The sequence below is a fragment of the Triticum urartu genome, unplaced genomic scaffold (genome assembly GCF_056163025.1).
Source record: "Triticum urartu cultivar PI428250 unplaced genomic scaffold, HENAU_Tu73 scaffold2, whole genome shotgun sequence".
Classification (NCBI taxonomy): domain Eukaryota; kingdom Viridiplantae; phylum Streptophyta; class Magnoliopsida; order Poales; family Poaceae; genus Triticum; species Triticum urartu.
In genome coordinates, this window is record NW_028260368.1 from 8,111,519 (window position 1) to 8,136,306 (window position 24,788).

General features: G+C 36.6%; 6 non-coding genes across 6 annotated transcripts; 2 read left to right on the plus strand and 4 right to left on the minus strand.

Annotated features, from left to right (window-relative positions):
- Positions 1-3,066: 3,066 nt before the first annotated feature.
- TRNAS-GCU (transfer RNA serine (anticodon GCU)) lies at positions 3,067-3,154 on the minus strand. The gene has a single exon. It is a non-coding gene; the product is annotated as a tRNA-Ser (tRNA).
- A 3,629-nt stretch (positions 3,155-6,783) lies between these two features.
- Positions 6,784-6,871, minus strand: TRNAS-UGA (transfer RNA serine (anticodon UGA)). Its single transcript has one exon. It is a non-coding gene; the product is annotated as a tRNA-Ser (tRNA).
- An 824-nt stretch (positions 6,872-7,695) lies between these two features.
- On the plus strand, positions 7,696-7,766 carry TRNAG-GCC (transfer RNA glycine (anticodon GCC)). Its single transcript has one exon. It is a non-coding gene; the product is annotated as a tRNA-Gly (tRNA).
- A 452-nt stretch (positions 7,767-8,218) lies between these two features.
- TRNAM-CAU (transfer RNA methionine (anticodon CAU)) lies at positions 8,219-8,292 on the minus strand. The gene has a single exon. It is a non-coding gene; the product is annotated as a tRNA-Met (tRNA).
- A 1,958-nt stretch (positions 8,293-10,250) lies between these two features.
- On the plus strand, positions 10,251-10,322 carry TRNAT-GGU (transfer RNA threonine (anticodon GGU)). Its single transcript has one exon. It is a non-coding gene; the product is annotated as a tRNA-Thr (tRNA).
- A 3,620-nt stretch (positions 10,323-13,942) lies between these two features.
- On the minus strand, positions 13,943-14,013 carry TRNAC-GCA (transfer RNA cysteine (anticodon GCA)). Its single transcript has one exon. It is a non-coding gene; the product is annotated as a tRNA-Cys (tRNA).
- Positions 14,014-24,788: the final 10,775 nt, after the last annotated feature.

Genomic DNA, 24,788 nt, shown 5'->3' on the forward strand with positions numbered 1-24,788 from the left:
TAATCTTCTCCTATCCTATTTTTTGATTCATTTAGTTCTTCAATTAACTCAAAGTTCTTTCTTTTTCTTTAAAGAATTCTGCCTTCCTTAAAATATCATAAACAGTTCTTGTTGGTTGAGCACCCTTTTCAAGGAAATAGAGAATAGCTGGAACATTTAAACAAGTTTGATTCTTTATCGGATCATAAAAACCTACTTTTTGAAGATCTCTTCCTTCTCTTCGAGATCGAACATCAATTGCAACGATTCGATAGACAGCTTATTGGGATAGATGTAGATAAACAACGCCCCCCCCTAGAAACGTATATGAGGTTTTCTCCTCATACGGCTCGAGAAAATGATTCGAATTTCTGTCGATAATAATAGAAATTAGACTATGACGTGCATTAATTTCCTTACAGAAAAAACAAATTTCATTTATACTCATGACTCAAGTGGGCTAATTTTGCCTGACAAACTTCGAAGGCAAAATCCTTCCAAAATTTTTGAGTCGTCTTTAAACTCTTTTCTTTGTCTCATTTCGAACGAATTGACTTTTATTCCTTATTCTAATCCAACTCTGTTGTTGAGACAATTGAAAATTGTGTTTACTTGTTCTGGAATCCTTTATCTTTGATTTGTGAAATCCTTGGGTTTAGACATTACTTCGGGAATTCCTATTTTTTTCTTTCAAAAGAGTAGCAACATACCCTTTTTTCTTATTTCCTTCGATAAAGCATTTATCTCTTCTATAGAAATCTAATAAGAGGGATTGATTCTGATATACTTTTATTGGACTTTCTTCTTATTTTAACCTTTCGATTTATTTCTATATTAAGGATAGACTGACAAAGTTGGCCTAATTTATTAGTTTTCACTAACCCTAGATTCTTTCCCTTGATAAAAAAAATTCTGTCCTCTCGAGCTCCATCGTGTACTATGTTACTTAAACCCAGCGCAAATTTGGTTCGGAACGAATAGAACAGGCTATGTCGAGCCAAGAGCATTTTCATTACTATGGAAAATGATGGATAGCAAAATCCACAATCGATCATGTCCTTCAAGTCGCACGTTGCTTTCTACCACATCGTTTTAAACGAAGTTTTACCATAACAAACATTCCTCTTTTCATTGCAAAGTGGTATAGAGAATTGATCCAATATGGATGGAATCATGAATAGTCATTGGTTTAGTTTTTTTATACTAATTAAAACTTGCTATCTATGGAGCAATATGGATAAAAGAAAGTAAGTATTTATCCGGGAAGCCTCCGCCAAGATCCAATTTATTTAAACCCATATTAAAATTCTATCATATGAATGAAACATAGTTTGAAAAAGACGACTAAACAAGTTTGCTTAAAACTTATTTATTCTTAAATTTCCACCCTCAACGGATGGCTCGAGATGATCAATCTTGAAGTGAGAAAAGAAGGATTGACTCTTCCTCAATAAATAAACTATCAACCTCCAAAAAAGTTTAATTAATTTAATTACTAGAATTAGAATTCTAGTAGTAATATATTTTTTCAGTACCAAAAACAATTAACTATAATAACTAAATAAACTATTCCAATGAAAAGATTGAAAGTTTTTGGTAGTTATAGAATTCTCGTACTTCTTCAACTCGAATACCAAAAGGAAGAAAAAAATATGACTAAGTGATTTTATAGTAGAGGCATATCCTGAATGTGCTTGATAGATCCCATTTTTTCATGAAAATAAAGATAGTCAATTTGACTGGACTTAAGACTTTATTATGTTTTCTGAGAAAGAATAAGATATCATTATTCTCTTTAATAAACTTTTGTCTCGTACGGAATACTATATGATTTCACCGTTTGTTTCATCAGAAACAATCTGGGACGGAAGGATTCGAACCTCCGAGTAACGGGACCAAAACCCGCTGCCTTACCACTTGGCCACGCCCCATTTCGGGTTTTATGCGACACTAATAAACACTAGTATGTTTATTTGTTATTCGTCAATACCATTTCAATTACATAAAAAAGGAGGGATATTCTCTTGCTAGTATTCTACACATGCGGATAATATAGAATCAAAAAAATGCATTGATCATTACATGGAATTCTATTAAGATATTATATGAAAGTCGAATTTATTCCACTCTCATTTGAGAGTGCGAATACAAGGAGGTATTTTGTGTTTGGGAAAGTCCGAAGAAAAAAGATTTTGAATCTGCCTTTTCCTTCTTTCCCTTAAAAAAATAACTCAAGAAAAATCCAATTATTTACTCTACAAGAATGAAATGCTTGTTATGCCTAATATACTTAGTTTAACCTGTATCTGTTTTAATTCTGTTCTTTATCCTACTAGTTTTTTCTTTGCCAAATTACCCGAAGCTTATGCTATTTTCAATCCAATCGTGGATATTATGCCTGTTATACCTCTATTCTTTTTTCTATTAGCCTTTGTTTGGCAAGCTGCTGTAAGTTTTCGATGAAATCTTTAGTACTCTGTATGCCAAATTGAATGATGTGTTCATTCCAAAAAAATTTTAAAATGGGTAAAAGCCGAGAAGTTTTATATTTTTATATTATGAACCTTCGATTCTAAAATTTAAATTCTTCTACATTGAATGGGTAGCTACAGCAATAAATTTGGATCAGCCTTTCTACTCCCCTGCACCTAGGTTGAGCAGGTACCTAAAGGTACCTACACAATACCTAACCACCTAACCCTATTTTTGCTATTGATAAGAGTGCTTATTATAAAAGAATTCTTGCAATTTTTTTCAAGAATTCTTTTTTGCATTTTTAGGTATAAAAAAAAACCATCCTAGTGGATCCGTGTGGTAAGGAAAAACTGGTAATCTATTCCTTAAAAAAAAATCTTGGAGATTATGTAATGCTTACTCTCAAACTTTTTGTTTATACAGTAGTGATATTCTTTGTTTCACTCTTTATCTTTGGATTCTTATCTAATGACCCAGGACGGAATCCTGGACGCGAGGAGTAAAAATTCAGTTTTTTTTTTTCTTATTGGATTTGTTTCGTACATTTATCTATGAGAAAATCCGGGGGTCAGAATTCTTTCCAATTCGAAAGTCCCAAATGATCCAAGGGAGCGGAAAGAGAGGGATTCGAACCCTCGGTACAAAAAAATTGTACAACGGATTAGCAATCCGCCGCTTTAGTCCACTCAGCCATCTCTCCACGTTCCAAAGCGAAAGGTTTCCGTGATATGATATAGGCAAGAAATAAGAAATAACGGTTGCAAAAAACCCCTTTTTTTTCTTTCAAAAGTCTATAAAAATTATATTGCCAATTCCATTTTAATTATATTCTTTTTTCTTAATGTTAATAAAAAAAGAAGAAAATTCTTGTTTTTTCTTTCTAAAAATCGATATTGGCCGAGAGAGACAATCAAATAGATTTTCTCTTTAGCGGGCATTTCCATATAGGACTTGTTATAATTATAATAAAACAAGCAGGTTATATAAAAAAAACGCTTTTTTTGTCGATTATTTATCAAGAAAGCAAAAAGGGTTCTTATCAAATCCACCATAAAATTGGAAAGAAGCATAAAGTAAGTAGACCTGACTCCTTTAATGATGCCTCTATCCGCTATTCTGATATATAAATTCGATGTAGATGAAATTGTATAAGCGAATTTTTTTTATTTCCTTAGACTTAGACCGCGCAAGACAAGAATTTTTCGCTATTTACGATTTCATATTCTTGTTACTAGATGTTCTATAGGAATAAGAAGAAATCGCAACTCCTTTGCGCTACACATAAAATTGGATTTCGAAGGTCCATTTTTTTTTTTCAGAATCCTCTATTATTTTAGTTCTTCCACCCATGCAATAGAGAGGGAATGGGAAAAGAAGGGTTACTTTTATTTGCATTTTTCCCTTAAAAGATAGACTTTGAAATAGGAGTCTTGGAATAATGCTGAATTCAAAGGTTTATTTCTTTCTATAGTATAAGAAAAACAATTTATTTCTATTTCTATAGTATAAGAAAAACAAATAAATAGTATAAGAAAAACAAATCGAATCAAATTCATGGATTTACCACGACCTCGGTTGTGACTGTGACTCCATAGATAAAAATGGGAAATTTCTCTCTTCGAGACCATTGAAAAAGGGCATTGAACGAGAAAGAAATCGTCCACAGATAATAAAACTATCATATGCCTTGGAAAGTGATATGAGGTGCTCGGAAATGGTTGAAGTAATTGAATAGGAGGATCACTATGACTATAGCCCTTGGTAGAATTCCTAAAGAAGAAAATGATCTATTTGATACTATGGATGACTGGTTACGAAGGGACCGTTTCGTTTTTGTAGGATGGTCTGGCCTATTGCTCTTTCCTTGTGCTTATTTCGCTTTAGGGGGTTGGTTTACAGGGACAACTTTTGTAACTTCTTGGTATACCCATGGATTGGCTAGTTCCTATTTGGAAGGTTGTAATTTCTTAACCGCAGCAGTTTCTACCCCTGCCAATAGTTTAGCACACTCTTTGTTGCTACTATGGGGGCCCGAAGCACAAGGAGATTTTACTCGTTGGTGTCAATTAGGCGGTCTATGGACTTTTGTAGCTCTCCACGGGGCTTTTGCACTAATAGGTTTCATGTTACGCCAATTTGAACTTGCTCGGTCTGTTCAATTGCGGCCTTATAATGCAATCTCATTCTCTGGTCCAATTGCTGTTTTTGTTTCTGTATTCCTTATTTATCCACTGGGGCAATCTGGTTGGTTCTTTGCGCCGAGTTTTGGCGTAGCAGCGATATTTCGATTCATCCTTTTCTTCCAAGGATTTCATAATTGGACGTTGAACCCATTTCATATGATGGGAGTTGCCGGAGTATTAGGTGCGGCTCTGCTATGCGCTATTCATGGAGCGACCGTAGAAAACACTCTATTTGAGGACGGTGATGGTGCAAATACCTTCCGTGCTTTTAACCCAACTCAAGCTGAAGAAACTTATTCAATGGTCACTGCTAACCGCTTTTGGTCCCAAATCTTTGGTGTTGCTTTTTCCAATAAACGTTGGTTACATTTCTTTATGCTATTTGTACCCGTCACCGGTTTATGGATGAGTGCTATTGGCGTAGTTGGCTTGGCTCTGAACTTACGTGCCTATGACTTTGTTTCCCAGGAAATCCGTGCAGCGGAAGATCCTGAATTTGAGACTTTCTACACCAAAAATATTCTTTTAAACGAGGGTATTCGTGCGTGGATGGCAGCTCAGGATCAGCCTCATGAAAATCTTATATTCCCTGAGGAGGTTCTACCACGTGGAAACGCTCTTTAATGGAACTTTCGTTTTAGCTGGTCGTGACCAAGAAACCACCGGCTTTGCTTGGTGGGCTGGGAATGCCAGACTTATCAATTTGTCCGGTAAACTGCTTGGAGCTCATGTAGCTCATGCCGGATTAATCGTATTCTGGGCCGGAGCAATGAACCTATTTGAAGTGGCCCATTTCGTACCAGAAAAGCCCATGTATGAACAAGGGTTGATTTTACTTCCACACTTAGCTACTCTAGGTTGGGGAGTAGGGCCAGGGGGGGAAGTTCTAGATACTTTTCCGTACTTTGTATCTGGCGTACTTCACCTAATTTCCTCCGCAGTCTTAGGCTTCGGTGGCATTTATCACGCGCTTCTGGGACCCGAGACTCTTGAGGAATCTTTTCCATTCTTTGGTTATGTCTGGAAAGATAGAAATAAAATGACTACAATTTTGGGTATTCACTTAATTTTGTTAGGTCTAGGTGCTTTTCTTCTAGTACTCAAGGCTCTTTATTTTGGCGGTGTATATGATACCTGGGCCCCTGGGGGGGGAGATGTAAGAAAAATTACCAATTTGACCCTTAGTCCCAGTGTTATATTTGGTTATTTACTAAAATCTCCTTTTGGTGGAGAAGGGTGGATTGTTAGTGTAGATGATTTAGAAGATATAATTGGTGGGCATGTATGGTTGGGTTTTATTTGTGTATTTGGCGGAATTTGGCATATTTTAACCAAACCCTTCGCATGGGCTCGCCGTGCATTTGTATGGTCTGGAGAAGCTTACTTGTCTTATAGTTTAGCTGCTTTATCTGTCTTTGGTTTTATCGCTTGTTGTTTTGTATGGTTCAATAATACAGCTTATCCGAGTGAGTTTTATGGACCCACCGGGCCAGAAGCTTCTCAAGCTCAAGCATTTACTTTTCTAGTTAGAGACCAGCGTCTTGGAGCTAATGTGGGATCCGCTCAAGGACCCACAGGTTTAGGTAAATATCTAATGCGTTCCCCAACTGGGGAGGTTATCTTTGGAGGGGAAACTATGCGTTTTTGGGACCTTCGTGCTCCATGGTTAGAACCTCTAAGGGGCCCCAACGGTTTGGACTTGAGTAGGTTGAAAAAAGACATACAACCTTGGCAAGAACGACGCTCAGCAGAATATATGACCCACGCTCCTTTAGGCTCTTTAAATTCCGTGGGTGGCGTAGCTACCGAGATCAATGCAGTTAATTATGTCTCTCCTAGAAGTTGGTTATCAACTTCTCATTTTGTTCTAGGATTCTTCTTTTTTGTGGGCCATTTATGGCATGCAGGAAGAGCCCGAGCTGCTGCAGCAGGTTTTGAAAAGGGAATCGATCGTGATTTGGAACCTGTTCTTTACATGAACCCTCTTAACTAAGATTTTCTTATTTATACCTGTTCTACTTTTTTTCTGTTCTGGCTCGGTTATTCCATCTAGCCGAGCCATTCATTCCTTTTTATGAAAGAAAGATAAGGGACAGAAAAAAAAAATAAATAAAAATGAAAGAAACAAACGTATTCAATAAGCAAAAGGAGAGAGAGGGATTCGAACCCTCGATAGTTCCTAGAACTATACCGGTTTTCAAGACCGGAGCTATCAACCACTCAGCCATCTCTCCACAGCCTAATCCTTATTTTACTCCTACAAATAGAACATAGCCATATAAAAAATAAAAAGATTTATTAGCCTCTAGAAAGATATCAGATACAAGTTCCTTTTCGATATATCTCTGTATACTGTATACACGGATACAGGATCCGCTATACCCGCTTGTGAAATAAAGAGTAAATAATCTCTTCTCACCCCCATATCCAAATAAAAAAGCGGTTTAAGTAATAAATTTGAATTAAAGAGAAGAATCAATGGATTCATGATTAAACCCCTCCTACTTCTTGTATTTTTTTACAATTTTGGTTTAAGTGAGGGATCAAATATGTAGTCAACTTTATTTGATGGTAGCTTGGAGGATTAGAAATATGACTATTGCTTTCCAATTAGCTGTTTTTGCATTAATTGCGACTTCCTCAGTCTTAGTAATTAGTGTACCCCTTGTATTTGCTTCTCCTGATGGTTGGTCAAATAATAAAAATGTTGTATTTTCCGGTACATCATTATGGATTGGACTAGTCTTTCTCGTAGCTATTCTGAATTCTCTCATTTCTTAAATGAAATTTGGTTAATATTTATTAACCCCATAAAAAAGAAATAATAAAGGCCATTTCTTCTAAAAAATTAGAATAGTGAGACGTATTAAAACGCAATTTGCGTTCCGAATTGCTAGCTCTTCTCTTTCAGTATTATGAAATTCCATTCCCATTAGAATATTCATTGACAGATAATAAAAAAAGGAAAACTCTAATATAATAGAAAATGAAATGAAACGGTCGACCCAGACATAGAAGGTCGACCCAGGCGGATATACGCTATAAAATATATACCGTAGCGAGCGTAGTTCAATGGTAAAATATCTCCTTGCCAAGGAGAAGATACGGGTTCGATTCCCGCCGCTCGCCCGCTTAATTTATCAAAGTACTATGATAAAAAGTTTAGTCTAGTTAACTGTTTAACTACTTATATTAAATTAAGTATTAATTAGGTGTTAGTCTAGTGCCGTATCCCTTACTATCTTACCCTTCCTTTGCATCCCACTCAAAAAAAGAGGGCGCTCCAGAGGCAGAAATAGAACTCGCCAACAGAGCTCCAAAAATTGGGTATTAACTGAGACAAACAACGGGCAAACTTTTTTTAAAGGGAAGGGAGAGGTAGACTGTCCCTTTCGTTTCATTTTTATTTTCTGCAGGGTAGGGAGAGGCCTTGCGCCTTCTTTTTTTGAAGGCAAGTGACTTCGCAAACTGCTCAATTTTGCCCTCTAGGGCCGGGAACTAATGAATAAAAAAGGGTTGGATACGCCCCTCTACCATACATATCTAGAGAAATAGAATAGTCCTTTTATACAGACTGCTAAGTGCGGAGACGGGAATCGAACCCGTGACCTCAAGGTTATGAGCCTCGTGAGCTACCAAACTGCTCTACTCCGCTCTGGAGTACCAGAAACTGGTGGACAAAAAAGGCTTGAATACAAGCCTCTAACATGTCTAGACAAATAGAATACTCCTTTTATACAGAATGGAGCGGGTAGCGGGAATCGAACCCGCATCGTTAGCTTGGAAGGCTAGGGGTTATAGTCGACGTTGGTTGATTATTTTTAACGTCTCTAATTCAAAACCGAACATGAAATTTTGATTTCATTCGGCTCCTTTATGGATATTCTCACCACTTAACATCTATGTCAGCTTTTCTATTTGAATGGAACCAAAGCTCTCCGCTTTCTAGATGATCCTTATAGAGTAGGAGATAGAAATTCTATCTAAATTCATCTAATCTACTTACTTCGTTCCCTAATTTCATTCAAGAGATCCTGAGGAAAAGAATTGGGTTTCCACCGAGCTGAAACAATATGCGGATGGTTCTAGTAAACCAAAACTATCGTTTTTTAGCTATTTGGCTTCCTTATTCCTTATTTTAAGAAGATTTAGTTACGATTGGAAATCAACTTTTTTGTATCTTCATCCATAGATCCTTTACTCATATTTTCAAAATTGGAATACTTAATCCAATGCAAAATTATGCTTCGCGACTCTGTACTCATAATCCTATTTTTATTTTGGATGCAATTTAAATTAGTCTTTGGATACAAATCGCCAGAATGTATATTCTTCCTCAATATGCTATTGAGAGGAAAAGGATTTAATCCTTTATAAGAACTAAAGTTTTCATCGGAATATAAAAATAAAAAACTTAAGGATGCCTTAAGTATATCATTTCAAATTCAGTTATTAATAGAACGAATCACACTTTTACCACTAAACTATACCCGCTACATTGTAGATTATGGTATAAATGGTACCCTTTGTCAAGGATAGCCATTTGACAAGAAGGCTAATTCCCCCTTATTGAATCAGATGGAGAAGGTTCATGACACTGAGCCGTTGGTACTTCTACTTCGATCGCTCGCCTTTACTTTAGGATTTAGATAGCCCCTCTGGTCTGTAAAAAAAATCTTTTCTTACCATGCTAATAGCGCCTGAACCAAATGTATTTATTTTGATTAGGATCCTATTCTACGGTTACGACTACAATAATAATTATTTACTTTGCAAGGACGTAAGTGTGTCAGACTGCTAAATTGTTTTATTATTCCTACAATATAAACTAGGGGATATAGGGGGTAACACTGTCCCTATAAATTCCTTTTTTCCTTTTCTTTTTTGTCCAGAATTGAACAAAAAAGAAATTATGGAAGATGTTTTCTTCCCCCATTAAGTCCGAGCCATAGAGTAAGAGTGAGATGAGTTTTCCAAATTCATCATAGACTTTCCCTATGGCTTGATAGAAGTAAGCAGCAAAGAGTCGTAACTTAAAGAAAAAAACGGACAGGGCCGACAGATTTACCTGATGTAAAGAAGATCCTAAAAGTCTCTGATTAGTCGACTCTCTCCATTTAACACTTTCCTCTCTCTCCTTTTTTCCACTGACTCAATTCTAGTTTATTAGATTCTTGTTTAAAAGAATGCAAAAAGTTCAATAGAACTAAGAACACATAAAAAATAGCATAGAGGATCAAGGCCATTACCAAAAGTTCCTCCCAAGGATCCTATATCCTATTGGGTATCTGTTCCCCGCCTTTTCCCGCTAGGATCGGAAATCTTATATTTTCCATATCCATATACCGTTGAATCCTTGGGGTTCCAGAATCCGCCTATTTTACTAGTCTTCGGAAACGGAAAACCCTGAACCAAGAAGAGTTGGATATGTTATGTAGGGTATGTTTTTTTTTATTAATTTTATTTTGAGCTCTCAAGATATCGATATATACATATACAATCTCTACATAATGTCTCTCTCTCTATCTCTATATATTATATATATAATATGTACATTATGCAGTAGACCCATAATGGGAAATCCAAGTGGCTAATTTTTGAATTAAATAAAAAGCCCTTTTAACTCAGTGGTAGAGTAATGCCATGGTAAGGCATAAGTCATCGGTTCAAATCCGATAAAGGGCTTTTTAAATTAGTGGTAGAGTAATCTCGTGCTAAGACGTAAGTCGTTGGTTCGAATCTGATAGAGTACTTTTCTACTAAATTGATTCACTTTTTTTCTTTGTTTTTGAAACTTTCTCTATATTTTTAGAGAATTTTATGACTTAGTGCGGGATGGATGCATTTTTGGTATGAACACTAAATGAAGCACGGAGAATTAATCTATAACGATCAACTAAAAAAAATCCTAGATGAAAACATAACAGAAAAGTTGGAAAAACTCTTTGCTTTGGATCTATTTATACTTTTCGAGTATATTGACAATTCCAAAAAACTGCTCATACTATGATTATAGTATAATCACGAGCGGTTGTATATGGCCCTATCGTCTAGTGATGCCCCTATCGTCTAGTGGTTCAGGACATCTCTCTTTCAAGGAGGCAGCGGGGATTCGACTTCCCCTGGGGGTAGGGAGTATTATGAAAGGAGGTTAATCATAGATTAGCAAAAACCCTAGAATAAATTCTTCCTGGGTCGATGCCCGAGTGGTTAATGGGGACGGACTGTAAATTCGTTGACAATGTCTACGCTGGTTCAAATCCAGCTCGGCCCAAACCAAAAATCTAGGGCTTCGTGAGTATGAACTAAATCCTTTTGTTTTTCTTCCATAAAATAAAATGTCTGATCTATAGAAATAAAAGATAAAGAAAAAAGGGAAATTTTTTTTTCTAATCCATATCTCTCTCATTCCTTTCTTACAAACAAAAGAGTTTTTCTTATTGAAGGCTGGATTATTATCCATTTTTAGTGATAAAAAATCACGACATACTAGTTATGTCACTCTCACTATACCCACGTATAATATAATATGTGGGTATGTAGTATATGATTCGTCTATTTCTTAGAGTACGAAAGACGAATCGAATCTTCTTATGGTTCTATTTAAGAATGGGTATGCCATACACCCCGCGGGGATTGTAGTTCAATTGGTCAGAGCACCGCCCTGTCAAGGCGGAAGCTGCGGGTTCGAGCCCCGTCAGTCCCGAACTAGGGTTCAATGAATGGAGAAATTGATATTTCCTTTTTCCATGAAAAAAAGGGGCAGGGAGCAAGATCAAATACCCACAGGGCACCCTTACTTCACTTTTTTATTTTGCATCTCTCATTAAAGAGGGAGGGAGGGCATATAGGAATTTTTTTTTCACTACTCCCAATCGATAAAGAAAGACACACATACGATATGTGGATTAGTAGAATTTAGGATATTATATTACTCTATCTTTCTTTATGATGATACCATCCTCATCTTAATTTCCTATTCCACTCTTATGGAATAGAGTACCGGTATTTTACCGGAATCCATACATAAATCGTATTCCCTTTTTATTTCAGACCTCTTTTCCCCATCTCACTTCTACTGCTTATTTGGATGTCTATGTGACCCATAGAAAGTGAAAGTTGGTCATATAATACATACATAATTGTATGTATAACTATAAGAAAAAGGAAGGGAAATTGTATAAGATTAAGAAAGTATAAGATTAAGAAAGCTCGTGGGTTAGAGATATAGAAAAGAAAAAGTAGAAAAGGATTAAAAAAGAGGGAATTCCTAATCCAATCAAAAAACCCATTTTGGTCTTAGTGTGGATAGAGGATCTTCCTATGTTATACTATATAACTCTCATCCGTGAAATATAACTCTCATCCATGAATTGATTTGATAGATCCGATATTCATAATATTGAATTGATTCAGTATTATCAGAATGCAAGCCCTACCCTTGAATTTACAAGATACCCCTTTTTCCTCTCCATGGGATTACATCCCGAGTTATTGTGAAAATAAAAAATAAAGAGGTTATGGAAGTCAATATTCTCGCATTTATTGCTACTGCACTGTTCATTCTAGTTCCTACTTCTTTTTTACTTATTATTTATGTAAAAACAGTCAGCCAAAATAATTAATTGGAATTCCAATTAATCATTGAAGAAATTAAAAAGGGATTAAATAAAAAAAATCCAAGTCTTAAATGAAAGGATCTGGTTGGAATCTTAAAGTGTGGTAGAAAGAACTACATATAGTTTTTTCTACGACACTTTAGATTCTTTCTATTATATTATCTTTGAATCTACATAGAATAGATTAGTAGATTGAAATAGTTAAGTAGTCTAATTCAATTTCTTTTTTCATTGCATCCACTTAATTTCAATCAGGTCAAAATAAAAAAATCTAAGACAATTCTTGACCAAAGAATCCATGGAAGGAAAGAAAAATAATATGAAGAATAGACTATAGTAAAAAGTAAAAGGAAATGGAAAATGTGTGATATGCCGTGAATAGTTCCGTGGAAGAAAGTCTAATTTTCTTATGTATAGAACTTTTTTTAACCATTCGTCATTTCTAGTAGAAATTCTGAATTGGTATAATGGCTCTTTCTTACATTACAACTTACAATACAAGAGTTTCTTACAGGAGTGAAACAAAACTAAAGAAAAAGATTAAAGAATAACGTTTGACAAAATGATTAATGCAAAATGATCCATTAAAGAAAAGAATTGATACAACAATTTGATTACTTAATCAATTAGTAGTATCCCTAGAGTCCACTCCTTCCCCATACTACTAGTGAAAGAGAAAATGTAAAGACTACCATTAAAGCAGCCCAAGCGAGACTTACTATATCCATCTAAATTATGTCTCCTATTTCTATGAAGGGATTATTCTACTATTGATCAATAATCATAGTGGAATCAAGGGTACAGAGTCAAAAAGGGATTCCGCCCTAAGGCCATGGATCAATCAGTTCAAGGAATTTACTCCTAACAAATTCTTATAGGAATTCTGGTAGAATTAGAGAGCATTAAAAATACGAGATACTATAGCCCTTTTTTCCTTAAAAAAGAAAGAGTACGGGAATGATGTCCTGAATAGAAGAAGCGGGAATAGGAAGATTTTTTATTCCTTTTGTTACTCTTTTTTTTTTTTTTAAGCAAAGGACGCCCGAATATACCATAAAATTATCGATAGATAAATATTTATTGGATACCTACCTTACCTAATGTTTATTTTTGACCTAAACCCTGCAGCCTTGCTTTGTATCATTCTATGAAAGAATGAAGAGATTTTATCCATAATACAACTCCTAAATTGATTTTTGATCGACCTATTTAATCTGATTCTCGTTAGAATTAAGTAGTCCTTACTTTAGTGTATGTAGGTAACATAAGATGTACGATAAAAAAATGTATAATAATTAGTAAGTCTTGATATTCTTTCGTGGAGTCCCTTCTTGAATCTTAGATTGAAAAAAAAAAAGAATGCCCCTTAGGGACCTTTCTTTGGATACCAAGATTTCTGACATCTTATCCTCGTATTTTAAAATTATCAAATCGAATCTCAATTAAGAACCAATTCAAATTCATATAATAAAAGAATAAGGAAACACTACCTCACCCCTATTGATAACCATTTTGGCCACTACCGTCAAAACAAACCCTAACCCTAGTTTGAGGATAGAACTATGGTATGGTTTCTCTAAACCCAGTATCGGCAGGCCCAGTTACTCTCTTGCCCGAACTTATGCGAAGTAAAAATTTATCGAATTCGATCAGCACTATAAAAAAAACCTAAGTATTTTATTGATCAGGCGGCACCCAGATTTGAACTGGGGATAAAGGATTTGCAGTCCCCTGCCTTACCGCTTGGCCATGCCGCCAAAAAATCCGATCAAAAATCTAGAAAACAGCAAGTATTCATCCACGTTTTCTTACGAAAAGCCCCTTTTATTTTGAATATAATTCTACTTACTTTTTTCCAATCTTTTTCAAAAAATCTATTCCTGCTTTTTTTGATCCAGTTTCTATTATTCTCCTCGATAGATTCTATCTTAAAACATACATTGTTAACACAATAAAACTTCCCATTTCTTTCTATTGAGATGAAAAAGAAGAAAAAGTGGATTTCTATTCACAGGCTGCAAAATTCAGAATAAATTGGAACCGTTAACTAGAATTCTCTTTTTTTTATTGCAGTAGTGAACTACTCTTAAATCGGTATTATCTCCCCCCCCTTCAATGGCATAATAAAATATTATGGCTTTATGCTTAATCCGTGTATAGGTAAACTTTAGGTCCGAACAGCATTATTATCCAAAGATCCCCTTTATGTACATATCTCTATGGGGAATCATGCTTTAATTTTTCAAAGTATTAAATTAAATATCTTGAATAAAAAAAGGAAATTTGCTCTGATATAGAGTATAACCTGACTATCTTGGCGTACCCAAGTGAAATTACGATAAAAGAAAAGCATGGATATGGGGAGAGGTGGATAACTAGATTGGCATGTACTTAAAAAAGGGACTTACTTTATTTTAGAATTCCACAATGAAATACTGAATTTTCTAGCAATTATACTACTCCGATCCGAAATAAAAAAGAACCCTCAAATTATTTTGAGAAATTAAAGTAAGCACGCTATTCTAAATCGAAGTAAAGTCAAACTTTCTAGTATATTATATTACGGCTTTTATTACATTCATAGAAAGGAGATAAAATGAGAAATCTTTGCCATCCAATCTGATTAGAATATCATAACATAAAGTATAAGTGGCAGAATTTTTTTTGTAGGAATGTTTTATCAATTCATTTTCATTTCATTTGTACCCCTGGCAAACTCGAACTTTCGTCCAAATGGTCTCTATTCATATGTATGAAATACATATATGAAATACGTATGTGGAGTTCCCTAGAATTTCATGTGATTCAGTAAACAGAATATAGATTCCATGATTGCTAGATCGATCCATAGGGATTGATGAAGAGTGAGCTGATAATGGAATTTTTCTTTGATAAACAGGAAACTTAAGATTAAGATGCTCCGGAATGGAAACGAGGGAATGTCCACAATACCCGGATTTAGTCAGATCCAATTCGAGGGATTTTGTAGGTTCATTAATCAAGCCTTGGCAGAAGAACTTGACAAGTTTCCAACAATTAAAGATCCAGATCACGAAATTGCATTTCAATTATTTGCGAAAGGATATCAACTGCTAGAACCCTCGATAAAAGAAAGAGATGCTGTGTATGAATCACTCACCTATTCTTCCGAATTATATGTATCTGCGAGATTAATTTTTGGTTTCGATGTGCAAAAGCAAACCATTTCTATCGGAAACATTCCTATAATGAATTCCTTAGGAACCTTTATTATAAATGGAATATACCGAATTGTGATCAATCAAATATTGCTAAGTCCTGGTATTTACTACCGCTCGGAATTAGATCATAAGGGAATTTCTATCTACACTGGCACTATAATATCAGATTGGGGGGGGAGATCGGAATTAGCAATTGATAAAAAAGAAAGGATATGGGCTCGCGTGAGTAGAAAACAAAAGATATCTATTCTAGTTCTATCATCAGCTATGGGTTCGAATCTAAGAGAAATTCTGGATAATGTTTCCTACCCTGAAATTTTCTTGTCTTTCCCGAATGCTAAAGAGAAGAAGAGGATTGAGTCAAAAGAAAAAGCTATTTTGGAGTTTTATCAACAATTTGCTTGTGTAGGTGGGGACCTGGTATTTTCGGAGTCCTTATGCGAGGAATTACAAAAGAAATTTTTTCAACAAAAATGTGAATTAGGAAGGATTGGTCGACGAAATATGAATCGGAGACTTAATCTTGATATTCCTCAGAACAATACATTCTTGTTACCACGAGATGTATTGGCCGCTACGGATCATTTGATTGGAATGAAATTTGGAACGGGTATACTTGACGATGACGATATGAATCACTTGAAAAATAAACGTATTCGTTCGGTTGCGGATCTGTTACAAGATCAATTCGGATTGGCTCTTGGTCGTTTACAACATGCAGTTCAAAAAACTATTCGTAGAGTATTCATACGTCAATCGAAACCGACTCCCCAAACTTTGGTAACTCCAACTTCAACTTCAATTTTATTAATAACTACTTATGAGACCTTTTTTGGCACATACCCGTTATCTCAAGTTTTTGATCAAACGAATCCATTGACACAAACTGTTCATGGGCGAAAAGTGAGTTGTTTAGGTCCTGGAGGGTTGACGGGGAGAACCGCAAGTTTTCGGAGCCGAGATATTCATCCGAGTCACTATGGGCGTATTTGTCCAATTGACACGTCTGAAGGAATCAATGTTGGACTTACTGGATCCTTAACAATTCATGCGAGAATTGATCACTTGTGGGGATCCATAGAGAGTCCGTTTTATGAAATATCTGCTGAGAAAGCAAAAGAAAAAAAAGAGAGACAGGTGGTTTATCTATCACCAAATAGAGATGAATATTATATGATAGCAGCAGGAAATTCTTTGTCCTTGAATCAAGGTATTCAGGAAGAACAGGTTGTTCCGGCTAGATACCGTCAAGAATTCTTGACTATTGCATGGGAACAGATTCATGTTAGAAGTATTTTTCCTTTCCAATATTTTTCTATTGGGGGTTCTCTCATTCCTTTTATTGAGCACAATGATGCGAATCGGGCTTTAATGAGTTCTAATATGCAGCGCCAAGCAGTTCCGCTTTCTCGGTCCGAGAAATGCATTGTTGGAACTGGATTGGAACGCCAAACAGCTCTAGATTCGAGGGTTTCCATTATAGCCGAACGCGAGGGAAAGATCATTTCTACTGATAGTCATAAGATACTTTTATCAAGTAGTGGGAAGACTATAAGTATTCCTTTAGTTAACCACCGTCGCTCTAACAAAAATACTTGTATGCACCAAAAACCCCGGGTTCCACGGGGTAAATCCATTAAAAAAGGACAAATTTTAGCAGAAGGAGCTGCTACAATTGGGGGCGAACTTGCTTTAGGAAAAAACGTATTAGTAGCTTATATGCCATGGGAAGGTTACAATTTTGAAGACGCAGTACTAATTAGCGAACGTTTGGTATATGAAGATATTTATACCTCTTTTCACATCCGGAAATATGAAATTCAGACGGATACGACAAGCCAGGGCTCCGCTGAAAAAATCACTAAAGAAATACCACATCTAGAAGAACATTTACTCCGCAATTTGGACAGAAATGGAGTTGTTAGGTTGGGATCCTGGGTAGAAACTGGTGATATTTTAGTAGGTAAATTAACGCCTCAGATAGCGAGCGAATCATCTTATATCGCGGAAGCTGGATTATTACGGGCCATATTTGGCCTTGAGGTTTCCACTTCAAAAGAAACTTCTCTGAAATTACCTATAGGTGGAAGAGGGCGCGTTATCGATGTGAAATGGATCCAAAGGGACCCGCTCGACATAATGGTTCGTGTATATATTTTACAGAAACGTGAAATCAAAGTTGGGGATAAAGTAGCCGGAAGACATGGGAATAAAGGGATCATTTCCAAAATTTTGCCTAGGCAAGATATGCCCTATTTGCAAGATGGAACACCCGTTGATATGGTCTTCAATCCCTTAGGAGTACCCTCCCGAATGAATGTGGGACAAATATTTGAAAGCTCGCTCGGATTAGCGGGGGATCTGCTAAAGAAACATTATAGAATAGCACCCTTTGATGAGAGATATGAGCAAGAGGCTTCAAGAAAACTTGTGTTTTCAGAATTATATGAAGCCAGTAAAGAAACAAAAAATCCATGGGTATTTGAACCCGAGTACCCGGGAAAAAGCAGAATATTTGATGGAAGAACAGGCGACCCCTTTGAGCAACCTGTTCTAATAGGGAAGTCCTATATCTTAAAATTAATTCATCAAGTTGATGAGAAAATTCATGGGCGTTCTACTGGGCCCTACTCACTTGTTACACAACAACCGGTTAGAGGAAGAGCCAAGCAAGGGGGACAACGAGTAGGAGAAATGGAAGTTTGGGCTTTAGAAGGATTTGGTGTTGCTCATATTTTACAAGAGATACTTACTTATAAATCTGACCATCTTATAGCTCGCCAAGAAATACTTAATGCTACGATCTGGGGAAAAAGAATACCTAATCATGAGGATCCTCCAGAATCTTTTCGAGTGCTCGTTCGAGAACTACGATCTTTGGCTCTAGAACTGAATCATTTCCTTGTATCTGAAAAGAACTTCCAGGTTAATAGGGAGGAAGTTTGATCGGAATAAATATAAATTCTTTTCTTATTTCTATTTTATGATTGACCAATATAAACATCAACAACTTAAATTGGACTCGTTTCCCCTCAACAAATAAAGGCTTGGGCTAACAAAAACCTACCTAATGGAGAAGTCGTTGGCGAAGTCACAAGGCCCTCTACTTTTCATTATAAAACCGATAAACCAGAAAAAGATGGATTGTTTTGCGAAAGAATCTTTGGACCCATAAAAAGCGGGATTTGCGCTTGTGGCAATTCTCGAGCGAGCGGAGCTGAAAACGAAGACGAAAGATTTTGCCAAAAATGCGGGGTCGAATTTGTGGATTCTCGGATACGAAGATATCAAATGGGATACATCAAACTCGCATGTCCCGTGACTCATGTGTGGTATTTGAAAGGTCTTCCTAGTTATATCGCGAATCTTTTAGATAAACCTCTTAAGAAGTTGGAGGGCCTAGTATACGGCGATTTCTCTTTTGCTAGGCCCAGCACTAAAAAACCCACTTTTTTACGATTACGAGGTTTATTCGAAGAGGAAATTGCATCCTGTAACCACAGCATTTCTCCCTTTTTTTCTACCCCAGGCTTTGCAACATTTCGAAATCGGGAAATTGCGACAGGAGCAGGTGCTATTAGAGAACAATTAGCAGATTTGGATTTGCGAATTATTATAGAGAATTCTTTGGTCGAATGGAAGGAATTAGAAGACGAGGGGTATAGTGGAGATGAGTGGGAAGATAGAAAAAGACGAATAAGAAAAGTTTTTTTGATTAGACGCATGCAATTGGCGAAACATTTTATTCAAACAAATGTAGAACCAGAATGGATGGTTTTGTGCTTATTACCGGTTCTTCCTCCCGAATTGAGACCTATTGTTTATAGGTCTGGAGATAAAGTAGTGACTTCAGACATTAATGAACTTTATAAGAGAGTTATCCGTCGGAACAACAATCTTGCCTATCTATTAAAAAGAAGTGAATTAGCGCCAGCAGATTTAGTAATGTGCCAGGAAAAATTGGTACAAGAAGCCGTGGATACACTTCTTGATAGTGGGTCCCGCGGGCAACCGACGAGGGATGGTCACAATAAAGTATACAAATCACTTTCAGATGTAATTGAAGGTAAAGAGGGAAGGTTTCGCGAGACTCTGCTTGGGAAACGGGTCGATTACTCGGGGCGTTCTGTCATTGTTGTGGGTCCTTTCGCTTTCATTACATCAATGTGGATTACCTCTAGAGATAGCAATAAAGCTTTTTCAGCTATTTGTAATTCGCGATTTAATCACGAAACGCGCCACTTCTAATGTAAGGATTGCTAAAAGGAAAATTTGGGAAAAAGAACCCATTGTATGGGAAATACTTCAAGAAGTTATGCGGGGACATCCTGTACTGTTAAATAGAGCACCTACCCTGCATAGATTAGGCATACAGGCCTTTCAACCCCACTTTAGTAGAGGGGCGTACTATTTCTTTACACCCATTAGTGTGTAAGGGTTTCAATGCGGACTTTGATGGAGATCAAATGGCTGTTCATCTACCTTTATCCTTGGAAGCTCAGGCAGAAGCCCGTTTACTTATGTTTTCTCATATGAATCTCTTATCTCCCGCTATTGGGGATCCTATTTGCGTACCAACCCAAGACATGCTTATCGGGCTTTATGTATTAACGATTGGAAAGCGTCGAGGTATTTGTGCAAATAGATATAATAGTTGCAGAAAACTACCCAAATCTAAAAGTAAATTACAATAATAATAATAATTTTAAATATAGGAAAGATAAAGAACCCCATTTTTCTAGTTCTTATGATGCACTGGGAGCTTATAGACAAAAACTAATCAGTTTAGATAGTCCCTTGTGGCTACGATGGAACCTGGATCAACGCGTCATTGGGTCAAGAGAAGTTCCGATTGAAGTTCAATATGAATCTTTGGGGACTTATCATGAGATTTATGCCCACTATCTAATAATGGGAAATAGAAAAAAAGAAATTCGTTCGATATACATTCGAACCACTCTTGGTCATATTTCTTTTTATAGAGAAATAGAGGAAGCCATACAAGGATTTAGTCAGGCCTATTCATACACTACCTAAACAAGAAAGTTAGATTCGGCGATGCCCCTCCCCTTTCGGGGGGCATTCCGATTTCCCTAGTATCATCATTATTTGCCACGCGAATCCAGATTGAGATTGAGGCAATTAAGTTAATTAAATTTTCGAATCACTGACTCAGGCCCATTGTCGAATCCTACTCAGCAATTGTCGAATCCTACTCAGCCGAAAAGGGGGTACTTATGTATGGCGGAACGGGCCAATCTGGTCTTTCATAATAAAGAGATAGACGGAACTGGTATGAAACGACTTATTAGCAGATTAATAGATCATTTTGGAATGGGATATACATCCCATATACTGGATCAACTAAAGACTCTGGGCTTCCATCAAGCCACTACTACATCGATTTCGTTAGGAATCGAGGATCTTTTAACAATACCCTCTAAGGGATGGTTAGTCCAAGACGCGGAACAACAGAGTTTTCTTTTGGAGAAACACTATTATTATGGGGCTGTACACGCGGTAGAAAAATTACGCCAATCTGTTGAGATATGGTATGCGACAAGTGAATATTTGAAACAAGAAATGAATTCAAATTTTCGGATAACGGATCCTTCTAATCCAGTCTATCTAATGTCTTTTTCAGGAGCCAGAGGAAATGCATCTCAAGTACACCAATTAGTAGGTATGAGAGGATTAATGTCGGACCCTCAAGGACAAATGATTGATTTACCTATTCAAAGCAATTTACGCGAGGGACTTTCTTTGACAGAATATATAATTTCCTGCTATGGAGCCCGCAAAGGGGTTGTAGATACTGCTGTGCGAACAGCAGATGCTGGATATCTTACACGTAGACTTGTTGAAGTAGTTCAACATATTATTGTGCGTAGAAGAGATTGTGGTACTATCCGAGGTATTTCTGTAAGTCCTCAAAATGGGATGACGGAAAAACTTTTTGTCCAAACACTAATTGGTCGTGTATTAGCAGACGATATATATATCGGTTCACGATGCATTGCCGCGCGAAATCAAGATATTGGAATTGGATTAGTCAATCGATTCATAACTGCCTTTCGAGCACAACCATTTCGAGCACAACCAATATATATTAGAACCCCCTTTACTTGCCGAAGCACTTCTTGGATCTGTCAATTATGCTATGGCCGGAGTCCTACTCATAGTGATCTGGTCGAATTGGGAGAAGCCGTAGGTATTATTGCAGGTCAATCAATTGGGGAGCCAGGGACTCAACTAACATTAAGAACTTTTCATACTGGCGGAGTATTCACAGGGGGTACTGCCGACCTTGTACGATCCCCTTCGAATGGAAAAATAAAATTCAATGAGAATTTGGTTCACCCCACACGTACCCGTCATGGGCAGCCTGCTTTTCTATGTTATATAGACTTGCATGTAACTATTCAGAGTCAAGATATTCTATATAGTGTGAATATTCCCTCAAAAAGCTTGATTCTAGTGCAAAATGATCAATATGTAAAATCCCGAACAAGTAATTGCGGAGATTCGTGCCGGAACGTCCACTTTACATTTTAAAGAAAGGGTACAAAAGCATATTTATTCTGAATCAGACGGCGAAATGCACTGGAGTACTGATGTTTACCATGCGCCCGAATATCAATATGGTAATCTTCGCCGATTACCAAAAACAAGCCATTTATGGATATTGTCAGTAAGTATGTGCAGATCCAGTATAGCGTCTTTTTCACTCCACAAGGATCAAGATCAAATGAATACTTATGGTAAAAAAGATAGGGAAATTCTTGATTATTCAACGTCGGATCGAATCATGTCCAATGGCCATTGGAATTTTATCTATCCTTCTATTTTTCAAGATAATTCAGATTTGTTGGCGAAAAAGCGAAGAAATAGGTTCGTCATTCCATTACAATATCATCAAGAACAAGAGAAAGAACTAATATCCTGTTTTGGGATTTCGATTGAAATCCCCCTTATGGGTGTTTTACGTAGAAATACTATTTTTGCTTATTTTGACGATCCCCGATACAGAAAAGATAAAAAGGGTTCAGGAATTGTTAAATTTAGATATAGGACCCTAGAAGAAGAATATAGGACTCGAGCGGAAGACTCAGAAGAGGAATATGAGACCCTAGAAGACGAATACAGGACCCGAGAGGACGAATATGAATATGAAACCCTAGAAGAATCTAAATATGGAATCCTAGAAGACGAATACGAATATGAAACCCTAGAAGACGAATATGGGAGCCCAGAAAACGAATATGGGAACCCAGAGAACGAATATAGGACTTTAGAGAAAGACTCAGAAGAGGAATATGGGAGCCCAGAGAGCAAATATAGGACCCAAGAGGACGAATATGGAACTCTAGAGGAAGACTCAGAAGACGAATATGGCAGCCCCGGGGAAAGCGCAGAGGAAAAATATGGTACTTTAGAGGAAGACTCAGAAGAAGATTCAGAGGACGAATACGAGAGCCCAGAGGAAGATTCCATCTTAAAAAAAGAGGGTTTGATTGAGCATCGAGGAACAAAAGAATTTAGTCTAAAATACCAAAAAGAAGTAGATCGGTTTTTTTTCATTCTTCAAGAACTTCATATCTTGCCGAGATCTTCATCCCTAAAGATACTTGACAATAGTATTATTGGAGTGAATACACAACTCACAAAAAATACAAGAAGTCGACTAGGCGGACTGGTCCGAGTGAAGAGAAAAAAAAGCCATACGGAACTCAAAATATTTTCCGGAGATATTCATTTTCCTGAAGAGGCGGATAAGATATTAGGTGGCTGTTTGATACCGCCAGAAAGACAAAAAAAAGATTCTAAGGAATCAAAAAAAAGGAAAAATTGGGTCTATGTTCAACGGAAAAAAATTCTCAAGAGCAAGGAAAAGTATTTTGTTTCCGTTCGCCCTACAGTGGCATATGAAATGGACGAAGGAAGAAATTTAGCAACACTTTTCCCGCAGGATCTCTTGCAAGAAGAAAATAATCTCCAAATTCGACTTGTCAATTTTATTTCTCATGAAAATAGCAAGTTAACTCAAAGAATTTATCACACAAATAGTCAATTTGTTAGAACTTGCTTAGTAGTGAATTGGGAACAAGAAGAAAAAGAAAAGGCTGGTGCTTCCCTTGTTGAGGTAAGAGCAAATGATCTTATTCGCGATTTCCTAAGAATTGAGTTAGTCAAGTCCACTATTTCGTATACACGAAAAAGGTATGGTAGGACAAGTGCAGGACCGATTCCCCATAATAGGTTAGATCGCGCCAATATCAATTCTTTTTATTCCAAGGCGAAGATTGAATCACTTAGCCAACATCCAGAAGCTATTGGCACTTTGTTGAATCGAAATAAAGAATACCACTCTTTGATGATTTTGTCGGCATCCAACTGTTCTCGAATTGGTTTATTCAAGAATTCAAAACATCCAATGCGATAAAAGAATGGAATCCTAGAATTCCTATTCGAGAAATTTTTGGGCCCTTAGGCGCTATTGTAGCTAGTATATCGCATTTTTCTTCATCTTACTATTTACTAACGCATAATAAAATCCTGTTAAAAAAATATTTGTTCGTTGACAATTTAAAACAAACCTTCCAAGTACTTCAAGAACTTAAATACTCTTTAATAGATGAAAATAAAAGGATTTCTAATTTCGATAGTAACATAATGTTGGATCCATTCCTTTTGAATTGTCACTTTGTCCATCATGATTCTTGGGAAGAGACATTGGCAATAATTCACCTTGGACAATTTATTTGTGAAAATGTATGTCTATTTAAATCGCACATAAAAAAATCCGGTCAAATTTTCATTGTAAATATGAATTCCTTTGTTATAAGAGCAGCTAAACCTTATTTGGCCACTACAGGAGCAACTGTTAATGGTCATTATGGAGAAATCCTTTACAAGGGAGATAGGTTAGTTACGTTTATATATGAAAAATCGAGATCTAGTGACATAACGCAAGGTCTTCCAAAAGTGGAACAAATCTTTGAAGCGCGTTCAATTGATTCATTATCCCCGAATCTCGAAAGGAGAATTGAGGATTGGAATGAGCGTATACCAAGAATTCTTGGGGTCCCTTGGGGATTCTTGATTGGAGCTGAGCTAACCATAGCCCAAAGTCGTATCTCTTTGGTTAATAAAATCCAAAAGGTTTATCGATCCCAAGGGGTACAGATCCATAATAGACATATAGAGATTATTATACGCCAAGTAACATCAAAAGTGCGGGTTTCCGAAGATGGAATGTCTAATGTTTTTTCGCCTGGGGAATTAATCGGACTATTGCGAGCGGAACGAGCAGGACGAGCTTTGGATGAATC